We start from the raw sequence: 14,462 nt of genomic DNA, 5'->3' as shown, positions 1-14,462 counted from the left end.
AAGAAGAAATGGATTACACAAGAAACACTGAAGTTAGTACAGGAGAAAAGAATGTTGAAGATAAGGGATACATCAGAACAAATAGAAGAGCAATATAGAAGAAAGTGTAATGAGGTGAAAACAGCAGTCAGAATGGATAAGATGAAATGGTTAGAAGCCCAATGCAACAATATAGAACAGTACTATGGAGAGCATAAAACAATGTAGGTATACAAAATGATCAGAAACATTAATAGAAAGTGGCAACCAAAACAGACCACACTTAAAGATGAAAAAGGCAAAGTATTGATGAATAAAGATAAAATTGTACAGCGGTGGACAAGATACTGTAGTGAGTTATATGAAGAAAAACTAGATTCAGATAGTGTTGGGAAACTGACTAGGGAAATGAAGCAGATATCACCACCAGGTAATGAGCATGATATGGACATTTTAAGAGGAGAAGTAGAAAAAGCAATAGGACTGCTAAAACACAACAAGAGTCCTGGTAACGATAACATTACTGGAGAAATGATTAAATATGGTGGTGAAAGTATGGTTGCAGAAATGCACCAACTATGTAATATGGTATGGAAAGAAGGGGAAAATGCCAGAGAAGTTGGTGATGTCAATATCAGTGACATTATACAAGAAAGGAAATAAGCTAGAATGTAAAAATTATAGAACAATTGCCTTGACAAGTCACCTTAGTAAAGTGATGATGATAATTTTGACAGAAAGATTGAGAACACAATTGGAAGCATATCTTGTAGACGAGTAAGCAGGATTTAGGAAGGATAGAACTACAATTCAACAGATTTTGACAATGAGGTAATAGCAGAGAAAGCTAGTAGAAAAAACAAAAACATATATACCTGCTTTGTTGATTTTCAGAAAGCATTTGACAGTATTTACCAGAAAGTGACATTAGCAGTTCTGGAATCCTATGGAATTGATTAAAAAAAAAAAAAAAACTAATAGCTATATTAAAAGATGTTTATCAGAATGCAGTTGCAGCAGTTAGAATAGGTGATGATTTTGGGAAATGGTTTAGAACAAGCAGAGGTACTAGAAAAGGGGACCCAATATCACCAAGAATTTTCATCACACATTTAGAAAGAGCAATGGACAAACTGAAGGAAGACGCAAAAGGAATATCTGTACACGGAATGAAAATTAACAATCTGAGATTTGCAGATGACATTGTTATTATTTTAGAAGACGAAAGTGAACTACAAAAAACACTGAATCTGTTAAATGAGGAAGGGAAGAGATTTGGACTTGGAAAAAACAAAAACAATGGTATTTGGTGAGATGAACATGAAACAAAAGATACAAGTGGATGGAAATGATACAGAAAATGTAGAACAATTCACATATTTGGGAAGTAAAATGACGTATGATTTGAACTGTAAAAAAAAAAAAATAATAATAAACATCAGGATTGCAAAGGGAAGAATAAATATGAAGGACCTTGGATAACATCTGGAAAAGTAAAGTGATCAGCCTGCAAACAAAACTAAGAGTACTCTAAACATGTATCTTCAGCAGTGTACTGTATGGATCTGAAACGTGGGTAATAAATAAGGAATCAAGAAAAAGGATTTTGGCATTTGAAAGAACTTGTTACAGGAAGATTCTAAGAATAGGATGGGCACAGAAAATCACCAATGAAGAGCTCTATCAGAAGATACAACCAAAAGAGAATCCAATGTAGAAGATTATAGAACGGAAGCTGCAATTATTTGGGCACATCTGCAGAATGAGTGAGGACCGGAAGATAAAGACATTTATGTTTGGTATTTTGGATGGTTTAAACAGAAGAGGTAGACCATACAGAGAATGGATATACGATATAAAAGACTGGTGTGGAATGGGTGTACAAAAACTGCGACACTGGACAAAGAAAACTGGAAGAAGATAGTGAAGCAGGCATCAGACATCAACGGGCAGTGAGCCCATGGTTCGTGATGATGATGATGAGGACAGCGATGGAACATTGTGTCAAGAAAGTATTTTGCATTAGGAAGATATAACATAAATCACAAGCTTTTCATTGATCCATGGAAATATTTCTGTTTTCATTTCATATTGAAATCTGGTTCATGAAAAACTTTGTTAAAGCACTGGGAGAAGGGAAAAAAAAATCCAGAATCTAACTGCAAGATTTTATTTAGAAGCCAAACTCGAGGAAGTTATATTTCAAATGGCGAAGTATTAAAAGATTGAGAAATCGAAAGTTCCCCACTAAAATAGAATGAGAAACGTAGAATGAAAAGCCTAGAGATATATTGTTGGACGTTTACGTGGAAAAAATAAACGTGAAAATTATAAATAACTAGGCGATCAACTTATAACAAAGTACCACAAGATGACTTACGATTCAGTCTCCTCGTTCTCACCTGGATTTATTTTCTGATAGCATTGATGCAGTAAATGCAGAACGAATAGTTTTACCAGGAAATCACGCCATTGAGCAACGATATCATGGAAAATAAAATTCTAGTATGACGGGAGGCTACTTTTGGTTTCTTCAAAGAAACACACACACACACACACACACACACACACACACACACACACACACACACACACACACACACACACACACACACACACACACACACACACACACACACACACACACACACACACACACACACACACACACACACACACACACACACACACACACACAATGAAACTAGATAAAAATGCTTTTAAATTATGTTATAATACATAAATATAATGCATACTGTGACTTATATTTAAGGCAAAGTATGATAAACTGTGTGTATAACAGTAGACCTCTCACAATGAGTCTTTGACACCATGGAGGTTTTTATAATAATAATAATAATAATAATAATAATAATACCAAAAACAGAACATGGCAGCGGTCGTATGCTGCGCTCTCGTGATGAAAATCATTGTCTGCCATTAACCTAACTACTAGTAACGAATTAAGGGTGGAGTTTGGCTACCTGTCAGTTTTCAAAGTTAAAGCTAAACGCTTTCTGCCTACTTCCTTTAAGGAATCAAAAAGCATCGGTATTTTATTTTATTTATTTTATTTTATTTTATTTTTTATTTTTTGATAAATATCATATAATAAATATTCAGTATTGAGTACGTGAATTTTAGCTGCATTTTTTGTATAAAATATATTTTTTTATTAATTGAACAGTTATTTTATCCTTTTTGTTTCATTATTCTATTAATGAAGTTTTCATTTATTTTATCTTGAGATATATTGGCATAAATTTATGTTTCAGCATACTTTTAACACGTTCATTGTCCATTGCCAATCACGCGATATCACGCGATGCGACCTCTCACCAAACGGCCGATCACACGTTATCGCGTGGACGTCGTTAACTAAATGAAAAAAAAATTGGCCACCGCACGAAATTCCAATTTTCAGCTTGGCAATGAACGTTATCGCGCGATCACGCGATGCGAGTTCTCACCAAACAGCCGATCACGTGTTATCGCGTGGACGTCGTTAACTAAATAAAAAAAAAAAAATTTAGCCACCACACGAAATTCCAATTTTCAGCTTGGCAATGAAAGTGTTAACAAAGAATCCCAGCATGATGGCAAAAACAAAAGAAAAAGTTTTGATGCTGGTTACAGAATCTTGTTGACTGTTGTAATTTATTATTTTTAATTATAATCCACAGTAAAGCTATATATCAAAAATGAATCAAGCATGTGTGTGTGTGTGTGTGTGTGTGTGTGTGTGTGTGTGTGTGTGTGTGTGTGTGTGTGTGTGTGTGTGTGTGTGTGTGTGTGTGTGCGTGTGTGTGCGTGCGTGCGTGCGTGTTTGCGCGCGCTTGATGTTAAACCATACAGTACATTTTGGTACAAGAGCTACCTCATCATCATTATGCATATCAAGAATTTAGGCCTAGCTTGACTTCTAAGGCCTGTTCCGGCCTTAGAAGTCATCGTTGAATCGTTTAAGAGGACGTCCTGGTTTTCTTTTCCCTAATGGCTTGTACTTTAAGGCTTGTTTTGGTAATCTTTCTGTTTTCATTCTTTGAACGTGTTCCATCCATTTATGTTTGTATTTTTTATTTTTTTCTATTTCTGGTTTTTGGTTTAATTCTTTCATAATTTCTTCGTTTCTTTTGTGATCAAATAGGGTATACTTTGCAGTCTTTCTCATAGACTTCATTTCTGCTGTTGTTAATCTTTGTTTGTCTTTTTGTTTTATTGTCCAGATTTCGTTTCCATACATTAAGACTGGTAGGACTAATGTATTGTATACTTTTAGTCTGGTTTGTTTTTGAACTAGGTTTGGTTTAAATATAGAGTTAATTACACCTGTTATTTTTAAATATTTAGCAATTTTTACGTTTATATTTTTTTCATTTTCATATGGGATCATACATCCTAGGTAGTTAAATGAATTCACCTCTTCTAAGATCTTGTTATCTATTACTATTTTTGTTCTTGCTGGATCTTGTCCTTTAAAGGCCATAGTTTTTGATTTTTCTGTTGATATTATCATACCATAATCTTCGGATATCTCATTTAGATCTAAAATAGCTTTCTGTAGTTTATCTTCCCGAGCGGGTGGAAAGAGGGGAAAATAGTTCCACTGCATAAAGGTGGTTCCAAGACTGCTGTTGTAAATTACCGACCGATTAGCATATCAGGAATCATTGTCAAGGTCTTAGAGAAAATAGTCAAAAGGAAAATACAAGATTGGATTGAAGAAAATGGGATACTGTATCGGGGACAGCATGGTTTTGTGAACGGTAGGTCATGCCTCAGTAACTTGCTCACGTATTATAACACAGTGACGGCTGAACTGGATAAGGGTAATGGGTTTACGGTGATTCTACTGGACCTTGCCAAGGCCTTTGACAGGATTCCACATGGAATTCTAATCAGTAAATTGCAGCATATGGGAATGGACATAGGGTTGGTGAGATGGATAGGAGGGTGGTTGACGGAGAGATATCAGAGAGTGGTTTACTCGGGAGTAGAGTCCACAAGACGGCCTGTGACTAGTGGTGTGCCACAAGGATCTGTTCTTGGACCACTGCTGTTTAATTTGTTCATAAATGATATAGGAAATGATCTGAGAGGAACAGTTCATTTGTTTGCGGATGATGCGAAGTTGGGTAGGGCAATAGTGAATGCAGATGACGTCAAAATTTTGCAGGATGATTTGGATAGATTGGAGGTCTGGGCTAAGGAGAATGGATGTCAGTTTAATGTGGCAAAATGTAAGGTTATGCATTTTGGGGTGAAAAAATTGGCGGCAGTTTACTGCATTGGTGGAACCCAGCTCCAGGAAATTGATGAGGCACGAGATTTAGGAGTGTTGGTGGATAAGGAATTGAAATTTAGGGGACACATTGCAAAAGTGACCAAAACAGCTCATCAAATCACTTGGTTGCTGAAGAATACGTTGACAAGCAGGTTATTGTTCCTCTCTATCGAGCCTTGATAAGACCCCATCTAGACTACTGTGCTCAGATTTGGTCACCTAGGTTTCTTCTTGATGGGGAGGATGTGGAGAGGATCCAGAGGCGAGTGACCAAGATGATAGCAGGTCTGTGGAATGAACCGTATGAGAACAGGTTGAGGATTTGTGGGTTGCAAAAATTGGTTGATAGGCGAAGGAGGGGAGATATGATTGAGACATTCAAATTACTGAAGGGTTTCTATAAAATTAATTCAGAAGATATTTTTGAGAACACGGCTGGTTGTGGGAGGACTAGGGGACATCCATGGAAACTGGGCAAAAGTGTGGTTAGTAAAGGTGTTAGAGCTGGGTTCTTTACTTTTAGAGTAGTGAATGAGTGGAATGCGCTCCCTGAGTCTGTAGTGGATGCTGTGACAGTGAATGAGTTTAAGGCGAGGTATGATAGATACTGTATGAATGTCAGATAGTTGTGATGAATATGATTTGGGGCCTCCCTCGATGAGTCTAATGACTCCCTGGAGTTGCCCGTAATAATAGTAATAATAGTAATAATCTTCAGAATTTGTAATTATTATTTGGTCGTCGGAAAAGAGGAGAGTGTTTAAGTTTACTGTAGAAGAAAGTTTAATTCCTTGATGTAAATTTTTATTCCATTTTATTATTATTTCATTTAAGTAGATATTAAAAAGAGTTGCTGAGAGGGGACATTCCTGTCGGACCCCTTGGTTTATCTCTATCGTATATGATAGCTTGTGATTTAATCTTATTTGTATTTGATTATTTTCTTATATAGTTGTTATAGCTTTTAGGATATTATTTGGTATTTGTCTTTCTTTTACTATGTTAGCCCCCATCGAAAAAAAAATCGTAATACAGACATAGGGGAGAGTTGCCCAAATCGTACTGCTTAAGACATTTTTGACATATTTATTGCCCAGTATGCTTTTAAATGATAAATCATGTTTGTCTCTACAAATTGATTCCTTATGCATCTCATGTATGTATTTTTAGCACGTTTTTTTTTCTTTTTTGCAAGTGTTTTAAATGTTTTTTATGACCCTGAAATCGATACCATTTAGGAAACCCGGTGCCTAAATCGTACGGGTCTGGTTCCAAAATCGTACCTAATAATTGTGAATAAGGAAATGACATTAATATGAAACTTACTCTAGAAAGCCAATTTATTTATAAACAAAATTGAAAATTACAAAATGTTTAAGGATTTTTATAAATCACATTTAGAGCAATAATATATTTTGTCCTCTTTCAGTACACCACCACAACTTTTATGAACCCATAACTTGCAAGTTATGCATTGAATCATATTTTCTAAACGTGCTTGTCGACAAAGGAAGCAGAACCACTCTTCTTCATTTACAGATATATTAATTGCTGGAGCGGTACTTGTTGATGGAGCGTTAAAAGAACTTTATCAGAACTTCGATGTTTTGAAAGTCTTTTGGAGCCATTATTTAGATGTTGCAACTTCTTGCTCATAGAATCAATCATTGCTAGTTTCTTTTCCTTCAGAGCTTCAACTAATTTTTTATGAGGGCTACTAGTGAGAATTTTTCAAAATAATAAAAATGTACATGTAATGTGCTAAATCGTACCAGTACGATTTTAGAAAACTATGCATTTCGTTTAAAAAACTAACATAACCTTAACAAGAGTTAAATGGTTTTTATAAAACAAATATTGAAAATAATATAACAAGTTTGGTATCAAAAAACTCTAGTAACGTACCGTGAAATGTTATTATTCGATCAATATCATCTATATAAATAAAGTCAAAATTTACATTGAACTTACCTGATTTTTTTTCGACCTTAATAACTCGTGAAAATCACAATGTAACTTCTCAACTTTTTTCCTACAACACTGACTAGTCATTTAGTTTATGTGCCAGCCGCTAGATACCACTTATATTAATTGGTTTATGAAAAATATCTAAAGTACGATTTAGGCAACCAGTACGCATTAGGAAACTCTCCCCTATATTATTATAATATTTATTGTATTTATATTCAATACAAAACATACACAGCGAATATTGTAAAAATCAATGCAAATATTACATTTTTAGCATCTTACATACACATTTCACATGGTACACTTAGCCTTAAAACAGTTTAAATTTGTTTTCATTATTTCACGACCCCCCCCCCCCCCAACAAAACTAACGGCTCCCAAGAGGGGCCTGCGGCCCACAGTTTGGGAAGCGCTGTTATACACGACTTGGAAAGAAGTCAACGGACACCATAGTGTGAGGAACAAACAGCCATAGCTCCCACCTTAATAAGATGATGACCTCATTTCGCTACGACGACTGCAGTAATCCTACGGATATACTTTCCACAAGCGTAAGGATAGCGATCAATGGGAATTTTGGACCAATCTTCCTGTAATGAGGTCCTGAACTGTTGTGGGGTGGATGTCCCTTGACCACACCCAGGGCCGACCTCGGGAGTGCAATGCACCCGGGCCCCACGATCGAGTGGGCACAATCGGTACACATTTGCGGAAACATATTATATTTCGAATGTGCTTTTTTTTGTTTTTCTGTGCCAAAATCATTTGCAGGTAAGAGGTTACCTTTGAAAAATATTTTAGGGCCCCAAGGTTTCTTGCACCAGGGTCCCTTTATAGAGAAGGCCGGCCCTGACCACACCTGATGCTCCAGTTCATCCCACAGATGTTCAATAGGGTTCAGATCAGGGCTCTGTGGGGGCCAGTCAAGTGTGGTGACGTTCATGTCCACAAAGCACGCAGTTACAGCAGCAGCAGCCTTATAACACGGTGTATTATTGTCTTGCTGAAAGAAACAGTGGTCAGTTCATAGAAACGCCATAAAGTAGGAAGCATTGCAACGTCCAGAATGATCAGTTACCTCTCGAAGTTTAATGTTCGTGGCACCACAAACAGAGGTCCGAGGCCAAACCAGAAAAATAGGACCATGCCACCTGCGAATTTTACAGCTTTGTACCACTGAAGACGACGCTGCGCGTAGGTTCTGGTAATATGGAGCTTGCATATTGCTGTCCTATCATGGAAACCCATGTTGTGAGTCTCGGTTCTGAGTGTTTTTGTGCTGACTCGTGTTCCCATCGATGTCCCAGAATTCCGCATTCAACGTATTGGCCGACTAATGGCGGTTTTTACATATTATCCTTCGTAGCACCGTACGGTCACGTGTGTGTGTGTGTGTGTGTGTGTGTGTGTGTGTGTGTGTGTGTGTGTGTGTGTGTGTGTGTGTGTGTGTGTGTGTGTGTGTGTGTGTGTGTGTGTGTGTGTGTGTGTGTGCGTGCGTGCGGTGGGTCGTTCATTGTGGGTAACACTTGCAGTTGATTTCCTGTGCTTCCATCTCAGTATGGTATCACTTGTTGACCTGGGATGATCCAATTTGTCAACGATTTGCCGAACACATATACCTGAAACATGGCATCCTATCACAGCACCTCTTTCAAACTTTGATCCAATTTGTCAACGATTTGCCAAACACATATACCTGCAACATGGCATCCTATCACAGCACCTCTTTCAAACTTCGGTTTCCCCTTCTTGCAGCCATTTTACCCCTGACATAGTTGCACTGACTTGACAGCACAAACACGTGATTTGTTACATGGCGCGATGCTTGCTCATGGGGGTAACTGTTGACTTCTTTCCAAGCAGTGTAAATGTATTATTGTATACTATAATATTGTTTTTGGCATTTGTGTATGGATGATGAAATATATGAATGGAATTAGCATCACAGAGAGCCTCTGCAGTTTAGTCTGTTTTGACAAGCCCCTTTGTTGGAAAGACCTGGGTTCGAATCACATCTAGGATACAAAGAACCTTTATCAGTATTTTCCAATTGAAAAATTCTGATTAAGGTTCAAAGACTGTTAAACCAGTCTCATACAGAGGATTCCCCCTCTTTGAAACTCGAGGGTTTAAATCCCTCAAAACGTGCAAACTGGCCAGAAGAATACACGCAATTTAGAGACATAAGATATTATGGATTAACCACCCTATTCCGTTAAACCTGGTTTCGTAAAACCATGGATAAGCGTAAAAACAGGAAAGAAGGACCATTACGTGAATATATGATCGACTGAGTATGAAAATTTTAAATACTCTGTCTTCTTTGGTATACAATAACACACCTCATTGAGGAAATGTATGATGGAAATCCACATCCTCAACAGCAACAACATCATTTAAAAAGAATCAGTTGTGAGGAAGGCTCTGACACTATATTTGCACTGTCTCGACTCAGAGACCTTAACTTTTTTAACTAGCCAACTTAAGGAATGTAGTCCACCTGCTTTTCTTGGCTACGGCAAACTATATACCCAGGCTCTCAGAAAGAAAAAACAAAAACATGGTTTATTTGCAAGCACTATTGTCAGTGCCATATTTATGGTCGTTGTTGTTGTGGCCATGGCCCCTAAGCTATAACTTTTAAGAGGCTTTGTCCTCTGAGTAAATTGTAGGTTATCTAAGCTGTAGCTTGTCTAGCTTATGCATAAATTCAGCCCTGACTACTGTACCACAGAACACAGATGTGATCGCTGTTATAATCATTGTTATAAATGGTTTATTATGATGGTTGAGGAAATATTGGAGAGGATTCAGAGGAGAGGGACAAGATGATGTAGATATGGAATGTTTCATAGGAGAATAGGTTGAAGCTTTGTGGATTACGAAGATACAAATGGAAGAAAAGGGATATGATAGGAATGAATGTATAAATAGTTAGGGTCAGTGGTTCTGTAGAATTTTGATGCAAGTGAATTTTTCATTACATGTATTGGAAGTTGAGTAAAAAGGTTAGTAGCAGGATGAGGACTGTTTTTTTTTTTTTTTTTTTTTTTTTTTTTTTTTTTTTTTTTGCATGGAGGGTCTTAAACTAGTGGATGAAGAATGGATTGCCAAAATGGTTGTGAGTGCTTTATCGGTGATTGAGTTTAACGAGTGGTATAAAAATTTGAGATTCTCGCGATGAGTCGTTGGGCTCTGTGGAGATGGCTGATTAACCTCTATAAGGACTTGACTGAAGTTGAGTTAGCCTTTCATACGAAATAAATCCTCGGAAACTGGTTTTTATCCCGCGAAACCGCCCAGGGAAACACACGAATTAACATACACAATAAAGTGGCTTTATTGTTACAGCCAAAACAATTTGGCCGTATCCCCAAATAACAGCAAAATCGGTTTTCGATTATGTTTTTTATATGACTGATTACATCTGTGTATAATATTAAAAGGAGCCTATTAATTCATTTTCGGAAGAATTGGTTCTTTTATCTCAGAATCAAATGAACTGATACAGAACAAGTGGGGAGCTTTAAAATGCACTGCTTTTAGCTTATGGAGTAAACTTGCTCAATTTAGCTAAATGGGAATTTCAAAATTTCTGTTACCTATTGGTGTAGATATGAAATAAGCGGCATAAGAAAGTCGGCTGCAACTAGAAGTACAAATATTCTTAACTATTTATTTACTTTTAGCCGATATCGAAGGCAGAGTATTTTTAACTAAGGAATGAAATATAGTTTTACGTTCAATCGAGAAACTTTATTTTAACGTATAAATTGCTCGATACTATCGTATCGTATTTGTAGTATGTGGCGTACTGCTGGCTAAAATATAGCTGTATCATTTTTAAAGTTTCCATCTTTTCTAATGCGAAGTATTTAATGGTTATATATTGTTAATATAGAAGCTGCTTAAGGTTCTTAAATATAACGGAATTTCACAGTGTATTCACAAGACTTAACAATAATTCAGTCAGGACATTATTTTAATTTACTGGTGGGTATGTACGCTCCATTTTCAATGTAATTATCAGTGAATTTCTTTGTGCATTCTGTAAAATTATATTTTTGCATTGTTATTATATTACACTTGGCACCCTTCATGGAGTGTAAGACACAGTGTTAGTACACAACATATTTACATGTAGAATCTAAAACAATAACAACCTTTTGGCTCTTTATTTTAGTAAATAAAAACAACTCTGGGATAATCAGTCATAAAATTCCTTAATAACAACGTACATTAGCAGAAATATCGGTTTAGCGCATATAATGATTTAATGCCTAAAATCTCATGTTTATAAGAGTAGTTAGAATCACATATTGAGATTAGAAAGACAGACTGAAATTAAGTCAAAAATTACAATAAATCAAATAAAATTCCTCACGGACCTTTTTATTTATAACTGGTCTCGGATTTGAGCTTGTAATGCTATCATGGATAATGATTAATCTGGTATATATTGCATTCTTTTATATTAATAATTCATAATTTGTAAATCTGAAAGTAATCTTCAGGAAGATATTTAACCTAATACAGTACTGTAAATATCACTCAGAATTTTGGAATGAAAATTTGTTATTAAAAAAAATGTTTTAAGGTCAAGACAGAACTTAAGTAAAATAATACTAAATACTGTAATAACATTTTGGAACAATTCGATTCTTTTACTTATAATCTTTTCTACTTCATAAACCTCTCTCTCCCTCAATGAGTCTTTGACTTCAGGAGAGTTGATGTAATAATAATAATATGAAAAAAAAATGAAAATTACAAAAAGAAGTACAAATTACAAGAGTAATAAATTCTATTTTTAAGCTTCACCTGGTGCAAAGTCAGATTGGATAAAAGTTTAATAGATTAAAACATTGACTTGTACTACTGTTTAATCATAAAAGAAACGATTTTCAGTAATGAATTAAACCAAAAGCTAGTAATAAAGAAAATAAATATAAACATAGTTGGATTGAACATAATAAAATAATGCAAACAAGTACTTCAACAAGTTCTTCAGGATAAGCTGTGAAGAAGAAAGACCATGCCAACCTTAAAGAGACTGACTGACAACTTCTTTAGGCCATATTATGCCAAAAATATTTGAATATGATGTCATATTTATAACAGATGGAAAATATGGATCCCAGTTTTTCCTTTAAGTAAAATTAAAAATTCCTCTACAAAATATTGATTAATATTCTGTTCACAAAGTTCGTAACTTATTATTATTACCATGGAGTCTAAGGACTCATCTCAGGAGGGCACTCTACTCTTTGCGACCCACTATCTACATCACTTCATCTGCACACAGCTCCACAATTATTAACTAAATTCAGTGCCACTGCCACTAATAGTTTTTTTTTTTTTTTTTTTTTGTCTGTAAAATTAAATAATTGTGCACACTTAGAGCTGATTTGCATGGATGCTGGATGAAAAACCTAGTTTACAGGAAAAACAACAACCATACTTTCTATCTTTATATGAGATAAGCCATATACTAGTCTCTCTTCCTTCAGTTTCTGTGATACCTCCTATTGAAGAAGCCTATATGAAGATATAGGCTTCTTTTCCAATTGAAGGGTGCATTGTCCCGTCATTCTTCCAGTTGTGCTAGAGGTGCTTAAATGAGACTTTTATTGTTCAGGAAAGTAGTTAATATGAGTCCTTTTGCTATCATTGTCAGTATAATTCTTTATTATTATTATTATTATTATTATTATTATTTATTTATTTATCATGGTAACCAGAGTACTCAGCATTCTAAATGCATCTGTTTCATTCACTTTCTCTCATTCCTTTTCTATCCTCCAATAATAAACTGGTTTAACCAGAATGATATACCATAATACCATGAACATTAAATAGCTGTACTGTGTCATCTGCATCAATCGCTCCAACCATGTACTCCATACAGTACGGTCATCCAACCATAAACACAAAGTCATAAACACTAAGCTAACATATGGTTAATATATGGCCAAATTTCCTGCATTCTCACTATCTTGGTGGTAGCCAGAATGAAATACCCTAATACCATTAACATTAAACAGCTCTACTGTGTCATCTGCATCAATCGCCCAAATCATATACTTCATCCAGCAAGGTCATCCAACCACATTCATTTCTCTTTTCACTAACCACATATTGAAAGGCTGCTTGGGATTTTCCTTGCATAATAATTCTAGTCTCTCTCTTCTTGTTTTGTAATTCATCTTTCCTTGCTATACTTGAAACTTATATTCCTCATGGAACTGCTTTCCACCTTTCTTTTCCATAAATTTTTCATCTGTAGATCTTGTTTCATTTTTCTAGTCATCCATTTCACCCCAAATCTTTACCTTTCTCACTTCAGATATACAATTTGCCATTATTGTTAACAGGTATTTCCTAACCTATTCCCATATACTAGTCTCTCTTCCTTCAGTTTCTGTGATGTGGTATTGCTTCCATCTGCAGTAATTTTTGTCTACTTTAATCATCTGCCTTGTAATTCCAAATAAGTTCTTTACTCCTTGAGACTGCAACTTCTACTAACCTTAAGTCAAAACTGTATGAACACTCACCAACAGAGGAAAATGTTCACATATTAGTCACAGTTAAATTCTCTGTTGCTATGACCAAATCCAAAACTCTTGATCTCCATATTTCACAATTTTTCCTTGCAAATTAATGTCTAGACATTTTCTGCTTATTATCTCCCCTAGCATCCTAAATATCCTATCCTGCCCAAGACTTTTTTGTTTGTTCTTTATTCTTCTCCCATCCACAAAAGATATTATTATTACGTGGCGCTTCCAAGGAGTCCAGTGACTCATCGAGGGAGAGCACCTACTCTACAACTCTCCATCTTCAACACTCAGTTCACCAACTACAGTGAATTGCATCATCTACACGAGTGCCATCTACTGCCTACCATCACTAGTATTTTCACAGACAATCACAAACATCCATACCCATGGCAGGAAGATATGACTTATAACTTATTACCATAGGTGAGCTAAGGGGGCTCTAGGGATCAAACGTGGCATTTTTTCAGGCAGCTTCCGATTTCCAATAAAAGGACTGTAATGGTCTTGCATCTTGCACTGAGTGATGAAAATCATCTACCACCTAAAGACATTTTTAATGTCCATACCATAATAGGATTTGGACCCGTCTGTGAATTCAAGAGCAAAATTACATTATACCCTTTCAAAGCCATCACTGATATTTTCTTCTTAGTTCTCTAGTTCAC

General features: G+C 35.8%; 1 protein-coding gene across 5 annotated transcripts in view; it reads left to right on the top strand.

The window, feature by feature from the left end:
• The window catches only part of LOC150102632 (uncharacterized), a 351,586-nt gene that overhangs the window by 212,669 nt on the left and 124,455 nt on the right, over positions 1 to 14,462 (top strand). The window contains exon 1 of one of the 5 annotated variants that reach the window (XM_090399114.1): positions 11,629 to 11,686. The exons of the other annotated variants lie outside the window; for them this stretch is intronic. The gene's annotated coding sequence lies outside the window, so the exon portion shown is untranslated. Of the gene's footprint in view, positions 1 to 11,628; positions 11,687 to 14,462 lie in introns of those variants that run through there. 5 annotated transcript variants of the gene reach the window in all.

The sequence above is a fragment of the Typopeltis vanoorti genome, chromosome 10 (genome assembly GCF_054136105.1).
Source record: "Typopeltis vanoorti isolate ZY-2024b chromosome 10, IOZ_Tvanoo_1.0, whole genome shotgun sequence".
NCBI lineage: Eukaryota > Metazoa > Arthropoda > Arachnida > Uropygi > Thelyphonidae > Typopeltis > Typopeltis vanoorti.
The sequence above is the reverse complement of the archived record's forward strand: the minus strand, read 5'-3'. Positions and strand labels throughout refer to the sequence as shown.